We start from the raw sequence: 9463 nt of genomic DNA on the forward strand, positions 1-9463 counted from the left end.
GAGCAACTACACAAGCTACATGCCCGTATCTATGTCTGATCACTTCTTTGGAGTTCAAAGGTCCATCGAAACACCTTGTTAAAAGTTTTGAACGAGACCTTTGTGCCAAAAAAATTGCCCATAGAAAAGTTGGACTGATTAGTTGCCAATACACAAGCTGATTTCTTTCTCTCTTTTTTCGAGGATGAGATCCCTTCTGGGATGATAGGCAGCCATAAAGCTATATACATCATAATTAGGTGTAAAGGAAACGTTATGTCCAGAGTATTGGTTGATAATGGTTCAGCTTTAAATGTAATACCCTTGGTGACTCTGAAGAAGCTGCCAGTGGACAATACACTTATGAGAAACTGTCAGAGTGTGGTTCGAGCTTTTGATGGGACTAAAAGAGAAGTATTAGGAAAGATGAACATTCTTTTAACCATTGGTCCAGCAACCTATGAGGTAAAGTTTCTCGTGATGGACATTATGCTTACATATAACTGCTTGTTGAGAAGACATTTGATTCATCAGGTCGTGCAATTCCATCGACATTGCACCAGAGGCTGAAATTTGTAATTGATGGAAGACTGATATGTATTTATATTAAGAATACATCATTGCATCTGCTTCTACTACTACTCCGTATATTGAAGTGGAGGAGCAAGCTGTTGAATGTTCTTTTAGATCATTAGAGTCTGTAAATGCCATATTTGTGGCTGAAGGCAAAAAGATACCAAAGTATAAATTGTCAAATTGCACTAAAATAGAACTCAAACCTGACCCTCAGAAGATGAGCGAAGGTTAGAAAAGGGTTAGGAAGTAAGTTGCAAGGACGTGTGCATCCAATTTACCCCATTACTAAAAGAGATTGATTTGGGTTGGGGTATCAGCTGACTTTAAGAGAAAATTTAAGAGGCATTAAAAAGAGTCATAAAATGAGAAAGACAAGATTGGCTGGTGAAGACCTTAGCTGGGAACCCATGACCTTCCCACCGTTGAGCAACACTTTCGTGTCAGGAGGGCGTATGTTCCAAGGGAATCCAAGAAACAAGGAAATGATGGTTGAGAATGGCTTGGGAGATCTAGGAATTAATGTTATAACATATGATGAATTTGAAGAAATGAGATCTACGAGCATTTTACATGGACCACCAGGCTTCATGTTAAACAATTGAACCACGGAGGAACCGCTTGTAGTTTACAAGCCTTTTACAGAGTAATGCACTAGAACATTTCTATATTGTTAATACCCTGGGGTAATAGGTGATTTTATGTAAAGGGTTAAGCAGGCTATTTTTACTTACTTTCAATAAAAGATGCATTCTTATTCAAAATGGAAAACATTCTCCCATGCATTTTTTCATTCCTCGTTGTATGTATGTATGTATGTATGTATATATGTATGTATGTATTATTTCTTTCTATTTATTTATTTGGGAAAAGATTCTCCCATATGTATAAATGTATATATATCTTCTCTTTCGTTATTCTTTCTGGAACTTGGATATCAATAATATGAATGTTGATGACCCTGACCCAGAGATTGAATTCGAGATGCCTATATGTCAAGGGAAAATTGAAGATTGTGATGATAATGAGGGATGTGAACTACCTTCTGAATTGCTAAAAATGGTGGAAAAAGAAGATAAACAGATTCTGCCTCATGAGGAGTTTACTGAGATCTTGAATTTGGGGACAGATGAAGATAACATAGAAGTAAAGATTGATACCACTTTGTTTGTTGGAGGATGACAAGATTTGATAGAATTGCTTCAAGAATACAAGGATTTATTTGCTTGGTCATACAAAGACATGCCAGGTTTAGATACAAAATTGGTTGTCCACAAACTGCCGATAAAACCCGAGTGTAAGCATGTACAACAGAAGCTGAGAAGGATGAGACCCGAGATGATGCTCAAAATTAAAGAAGAAGTGAAAAAATAATTTGATGACGGGTTTCTTAAGATGGCCAATTACCCTGAGTGGGTGGCAAATATTTTCCCAGTACCAAAGAAGGATGGGAAAGTTCGAATGTGTGTCAATTATAGAGATCTCAATAGAGCCAGCCCAAAGGATAATTTTCATTTGTCACATACAGACACTTTAGTGGATAATATTGATAGAAATTCTTTGTTCTCATTTATATATGGTTTCTTTGTCTAGAATCAAATTAAAATGAACCCTGAAGATATGGAAAAAACAATGTTTGTCACAATGTAGGGAACGTTTTGTTGTAAAGTAATGTCGTTTGGATTTAAGAATACTAGGGCGACATATCAAAGGGCTATGGTAACATTGTTTCACGACATGATACATAAAGAATAGAAGTTTATGTCGATGATATGATTGTCAAAGCCAAGACAGAGAAAGAGCATATTGAAAAATTAAAGCAAAGCTCTTTCAAAGGCTAAAAAAATAACAGCTGAAACTTAACCCAAATAAGTGTACTTTTGGGGTGACATATGGGAAACTTTTTGGATTTGTAGTAAGCTAAAAAAGAATTGAAATAGATCTAGATAAAGTAAAAGTCATTCAAGATTTACCTCCCCTACGAATGAAAAAAGAGGTTCGAGGATTCTTGGGGAGATTGAATTATATAGCTTGATTTATATCGCAATTGACTGAAAAATGTGATCCCATATTTCACCTTCTTTGCGAGAATAATTCAGGAGAATGGAACGAAGATTTTCAAGAAGCTTTTGAAGCACTTAAGTGATATTTATCGAATACTCCAATCCTAGCACCACCCCTCTTAGGCAAACTTTTAATTCTTTATTTGCTAGTTTGTGAAAATTTAATGGGGTGTGTACTAGGGCAACATGACCAAACTGAGAAGAAAGAGAGGGCTATTTATTATCTTAGTAAGAAGTTCACTAAATGTGAGAGCAGATACTCACCAATTGAAAAATTGTGTTGCTCTTTAATATGGGTACCAGAAGGCTTAGGCAATATATGTTGTATCATACTACTTGGCTTATATCCAAACTTCATACTTTGAAGTATCTAATGGGTGTGTCGGCCTTATCTGGAAGATTAGCTTGTTGGTAAATCCTATTGTCCAAATTTGATATTTAGTATGTAAGCCAGAAAGCGGATAAATGGAGCGCTATAGCAAAATTTATCACAAGTAGGGCTTCTGAAGAATATGAGCCATTGAGATTTGATTTCCCAGATGAAGATTTAATGGTTATTTCAGTGGAAGAAACAGTTACACCCACCAGTAAATATTGGAAGATGAATTTTGATGGTGCTTCAAATGCCTTGGGGTATGGGATTGGAACAATCTTGGTCTTACTAGATGAAGAGCATTATCCTTTTAGCAGTCAGCTCAATTTTGATTATACAAACAATATAGCTGAGTATGAGGCTTTTTGTTATAGTTCTTAGAGCTTCCGTTGAACGTAAGATAAAAATGCTCAAGGTATATGGGGATTCAGCTCTGGTAGTTTACCAACTCAAGGGAGAATGAGAGAAAAAAGATCCCAAGCTTGTAGAATACCGAAAATTGGTTATGAAACTGGTTGAAGAATTTGAAGAAGCAACTTTCAATTACCTCCCCAGAGAAGAGAATCAAATGGAAGATGTATTGGCCACTTTGGCAGTAGTATTTAAGATGAACGAACACTCGAATATGATACCCATTGAAATGAAGGCTTATGGGTACCCAACCCACTACATTAACATTGAAGAAGAAGAAGATGGAAAACCTTGGTATTATGATATCATGCAATACATCAAATACCAAAGTTATCCTGAGTAGGCAACCGAGAACGACATGAGAACCATTAGAAGAATGACATCAGGGTATGTGCTCGATGGTGAAACCTATCCAAGAAAATCCTAGATTAGGTCCTATTAAGGTGTGTAGACACTAAAGAAGCCAAAACAATTCTTGAAGAAGTGTATGAAGGAATATGCACTACCCATGCTAATGGGCATGTAATGGCTAGATAAATTATGAGATTTGGGTATTATTGGTTAACTATGGAAACCTGACTGCATCAATTATGCCCGAAAATGTCACAAGTGTCAGATTTATGGAGATAGAATACATACCCCTCCTCACCCATTGCATGTGATAACGGCTTCGTGGGCATTATCTATGTGAGGCATGGATGTTATTGGATAAATTTTGGCAAAAGCTTCAAATGGTCATCGTTTTATTCTGGTAGCAATAGATTACTTCACCAAATGGGTAGAAACAACTTCCTATACAAATGTTACCCAGTCAACAATATGTAAATTTTGAAAGAAGGAAAACATATGTAGATATGGCTTACCGGAAAGGATTATCTCCGACAATGCATTGAATTTAAACAATAAGATGATGGATTCTGTCTGTGAGCAATTCAAAATAAAACATCATAATTCCACCACTTATTGTCCGAAGATGAATGGGCCAGTATAGGTGGCTAATAAGAACATTAAGAGGCTTATAGAGACGGTGATCGAGACTTACAAGGATTGGCATGAGAAGTTTTCATTTGCTCCGTTTTCCTATCGAACTTCAGTACGGACGTCAATTGGGGTAACTCTATTTTCTTTAGTCTATGGGATGAAAGTTGTCCTCCCTATTGAGGTGGAAATTCCTTCACTTCGGGTTTTGTCAGAGGAGAAGCTAAATGAGGCAGAATGAGTACAAGCCAGATATGACCAATGGAATTTGATTGAAGAAAAAAGATTGAAAGCTATTTGTCATGGTCATATGTACTAGAAGCGAATGATACGAGCACACGATAAGAAAGTTCACCTTCTAGAATTCCACGAAGAAGATCTGGTGCTTAGAAGGATTTTACATATTCAAAAAGATTTCCAAGGAAAATGGATGCCCAATTGGGAAGGACCTTATGTGTCAAGAAAACCTTTTCTGGGGGAGCTATAGTCCTAATGAGATGGATGGATCAGAATAACCCTATTTAGTAAATTCCAACGTGGTTAAAAGATATTTTGCTTGAAGAAGAAAAAAAAGGAAAAATAATAAAAGAATAAAAGGGGTTCAAGATGAAAATCCAAAAAGGGCATCTTGAAACCAAAGGAGGTCTCAAGTTGAAAACCCGTAAATGGTGGCTTGAGTTTTGTTTAAATTCAGAATTCATGCATGGTGGAGGTTCTGAATTGATTTTTGAAGTTGAAAGAGCTCCTGATATGGGCAGTAACAATGTCAGTTGGTGATCAGGGTTGAGAATAAAGATTAATGAGTCTCGATTGAAATAACCAGAAAAGAAATTGAATAGGCATGAGATTCAATACTGGTTTATGGCATCCAACATTTGGAGATTTGGTAATTTAGAAAGATCTTCACACCCTTACGCATCGTTACAATTTTAGAGATCCTTTTGACAGAAACTACACTCGAGTCATTCTAACAGCGTATCAGTTCAAAAGTATCTGCATTATTGATATCTAAAGACGTCTACTCTATTATTCTTTTACTTTTTCTAGTTAAAAATTTGCAAGCATCTTACTTTGAAGAGTAAAAACATATAGCTTAACTTGAAGTACATGAAATCATTATGTATTATTGTGTAAAAAGTTTTGGAAAATGCAGGTATTCGGAAGCTGACAATAGTTTTAATATATAAGTCTGCATGGTGACGGGAAACTAAAACCTTGAAATACATAGAAAGTCTCAGCCATTAAGAGATGACTCAAAATGATTATCAATAATCAAGAAGATGGTCATGGGTACTGGCGGGTTTCAAGAAAGAAAAAAATCAAGGTCATGTTGAACCGAAATATATGGTATTGAGATTGTTAACTGGGGTGAACATGTCAAATGTTATGTACCCAAGCTGAAACAAAGTTCCATTGAGATAAAAAAGAGATAATGTTCATTCGAAGAAAAAAATGCATTAAATTGCATACATTTTAGGCATAATTAGGATAATGACATTCATAAATACATGATGACTTAAATATCTACAGGTTTCCCAAAGATAGGTGAAGATTGAAACATCAAGATGGGGATAACCAATTTCAAAATCTTGAAAAGATGGACAATTGAGCCAAAACAGATTCACATATCTCGTGGTTGCGGGATAAGAGATGGATTTTCATAAATTTTCTCAAATTATAAACTTTTGAGTATAATATTTTCAAGTATACATTAATGATTGGTAATGTTTGTGTTGAGTTCATCGATCGGGTGAAATAGCCAAGAGAGGGTGAATTGGCAATTAAAATTTGGTGGAAGCTTTGACAGAAAATTGAAAAGATTTGCACAGTGATTTAGAGTAGTTTGACTTTCTCAACCAAAGTCTACGTCCACTACCTTAACTATCCACACTAAGTTTTTTCCACAAATTCACTAATTTTCATTCTTTTGAGGACAAAGAGTAACCTTACAACTCCCTTAAGAATTATACCCCAAATTCTTGAGAACACTCTCTTCTCAAAGAGAAACTTACAAATTTTGTAAACTTACAGAAAAACTTTACAAGGTAGAATGTTTGCACAATTCTAAAACAAAGAAAGAACACTCAAAGATAAATACAATTGAGCACAAATGGTTTCTTGAAAGAAAAATGAATATTGAATGGATTTTGGCTTGAATTGATCAAACAATAAGTTTAAGGCTTTCTCTCTTTGAATTCTTTCTCAAAACTTGTTTTTTGTTATATATCAATGGCTTCAAAACTTGTTTAAATATACCTTGAATGAGTTTTCAACATTTGGGGTTGATCATAAAGTCAATAGAGCTATTGTGGTATGTTTTCCACTTCAAAAAGCTATTAGGAGTGTATGGGATCGGTACTCCTTCATAGGGGTATCGATACTACCTGTATAAAATTCAAATATTTTGACCGTTGAAAAACCAATAGTATCGGTACCTCTCAAGGGGGTATCGATACTTCTATATAAATAGGTATCGATATATGTTATGGTATCGGTACCATTTTTACATTCTGTTATTTCTCTGAGTCAAAATCAAAAAATATGGTATCGGTACCTTAGGGTAGGTATCGGTACCTCTTTTGCATTCGATGTTTGAGGGGTATCGATACTTGTTAAGAAGGTATCAATACTTCCCTATTTAAAACTCAATTTTGACTTGATTATGGTTCAAAATACTTTGTAAAAATTATTTCAAAAATACTTTGAATATAAATCTCAATTTTTCAACTAGCAAGGAGTAAAAATTGATATTTGAAAACTTGGAGTAATGTTTGTGATATTCAAATAGTTGAATCGAATATTATATTTTAAATCAAATATAAAATCTTAAAATTAATTAACACTTTATTTTTTATATCAAAACATTAAAATGTTTTCAACAATCTTCCACTCTTTGATATAACAAAACATTTTTGAAGTTTTAAGATTTTCTTTAGAAAAATCATTTTCGAAAAAATTACTCCCCACTCCCCTTACTATATTCTCCATTTTTTGTTAAATTAAAAAGACTCTATGATTTATTTTAAAATAAGTTTCTCAATTGATATATATTTATATAGCTGCAAAGATCAAAGTCAAGAGAAATATTAGACATTAGTCCATAAAATCAATATTCATAAACAATATGCGATAGGAATTGGTCATAATTGAACTAAGATGCATAATGATAAAAAACTAAAGAAATCAACATAAACATTAAGTTCAAATTCAATCATTCAAACCATTGAAAACACACAAATATCCAAAACATAAAAATCCAAATCATTCATCAAAATGTTGAAAACATTGTTAAGTTTCAAATATGGTTCAACCTAAGAAAACTAGCAAGAGTGTTAAATCATCCGTAGGAGGATCAGGAATAAATCAATATCCTCTAAGGAAAGTAGCATCACAGGTTAGTGCGTCGAGTCTCTCATCCATAGTAGTGAATCGATTTTCCTTTGCTTCGTAGTGAGCTCAATTTTCCCTTTGATTCTCCAACTGTTGAGTTCCCAAAGATGCGAACCTCAAGTCCAATATCTCCATAAAAGATTGAAAGTATAGAGGCATTGTACTATCTTGCCTGGCTGGCTCGTCCTCGGGCTGGTTTATTTGACCGTTGACATCCCGTAGAAGATCGTCAAGCTCTTAAGCAGCAGCCGGAGCAGCTCATGAAGAGCTAGCACCGGGGGTTTTCTGTGTTGAGCGAACCCATTGGTCTTTGTCTCCAGTCTATCCTGATTTACGTAAAGATGTGAAGTTGATTTTGGTGGTTAGAGGGATATCTACATCAAGCTCTACCTTAAGTTCTTCTTTCGTAAACATATTACTAAGAAGACATCTGTAAACTAAAGTTTCAACACGTTTAGAAGGAATGTTGTTTACGGTTTCAACAAGTTCCCAAATATAATTTAAGGGAGATTTATTTTCTTATTTTGTTGATATAATGTATCCACCATAAGTCAAGGGCTCTAAGAGCGGAGTATTTTCCTCCAGATGGTGTGAACCACCAAGAGATAATGAGATGTAGAAAACATTCATGGTAATCTAGAACACTCACACTAGACTTGACTTTATAAGGGGTAGGCACTAAATCTCGCTCGTTATCTAACCATCGGTTATCTAATGCAAATGCATTAGCTATATAATCTGAACCTATGTTAATGTATTAGCCCAAGAGATAGGACCAAATAATTCCAGTGGCGGCTCAGGACTCATTTTGTAGGCATACCGCATTAGAGTAGAAATGCGAACGAGTTGGTGATAAATAACTGGTTCAACCTTAAAAAGATTATCGAATTTTCATGATTTGAGGGTTGGGAGGTATTTGAATTTCATGTCTATCATGGATTGGAGAGACGGGATATGTTCTTCCCTAATATTATATGAATCAAAATGGTTAACAAACCAAGAGTAGAGACCTCTACGGTTAGGTTAGTTGAAGCAAGAGTTTAGAATAGTCATATCGGGTTCGTTAGGGGTAGGATTTGGGAGAGGAATAGGAGGTGGGTTTGATCGACTCGAAGATATACTAGGGCGTCTATAATGAGACATGGTTTACAAAATCAGAATAAGAATCAGTACCTGCAATTAAAAAACATATTTATGCAACACAATCAATCCAAAAACTCAATATGAGTCCTCAATATTCAAGGTTCTCTAAAAACTAACCTAATGGGCAAAATTTGAAAACCATTTTGAAAATTAATTTTGAAAAATTATTTTGTATATAGTTTTAATGAAAACACTATATTTAAATCAAATACATCAATTAGATCAAAAACATTTTTTTATTTAGAAATTCATAAATTTTTTTGAAAAATTGTATTTTTGATAAAATTTGTTGTAGATTCTAGTCCTAAACTATAATTTACTAAATTCCCAATCACTATTTTGAACTAGAACTAACTAAAACTAGTCTATGTTTAAAAATCAATGAAATAGCGGTTTAGAAAAATTACCTTGAAAGATTGAGATTGAGTGAGATGTAATGATGATTGTACAAATTTAATGAATGTAGCAGGATTATAAGTTGAAGAACAAACGAAATCCAACTTGAAATCGAAGGTTTTGAGCAATATGGAGGTTTGGGTGCATTAGAGAGGGA

The sequence above is a fragment of the Hibiscus syriacus genome, unplaced genomic scaffold, assembly GCF_006381635.1.
Source record: "Hibiscus syriacus cultivar Baekdansim isolate YM2019G1 unplaced genomic scaffold, ASM638163v2 tig00110904_pilon, whole genome shotgun sequence".
NCBI lineage: Eukaryota > Viridiplantae > Streptophyta > Magnoliopsida > Malvales > Malvaceae > Hibiscus > Hibiscus syriacus.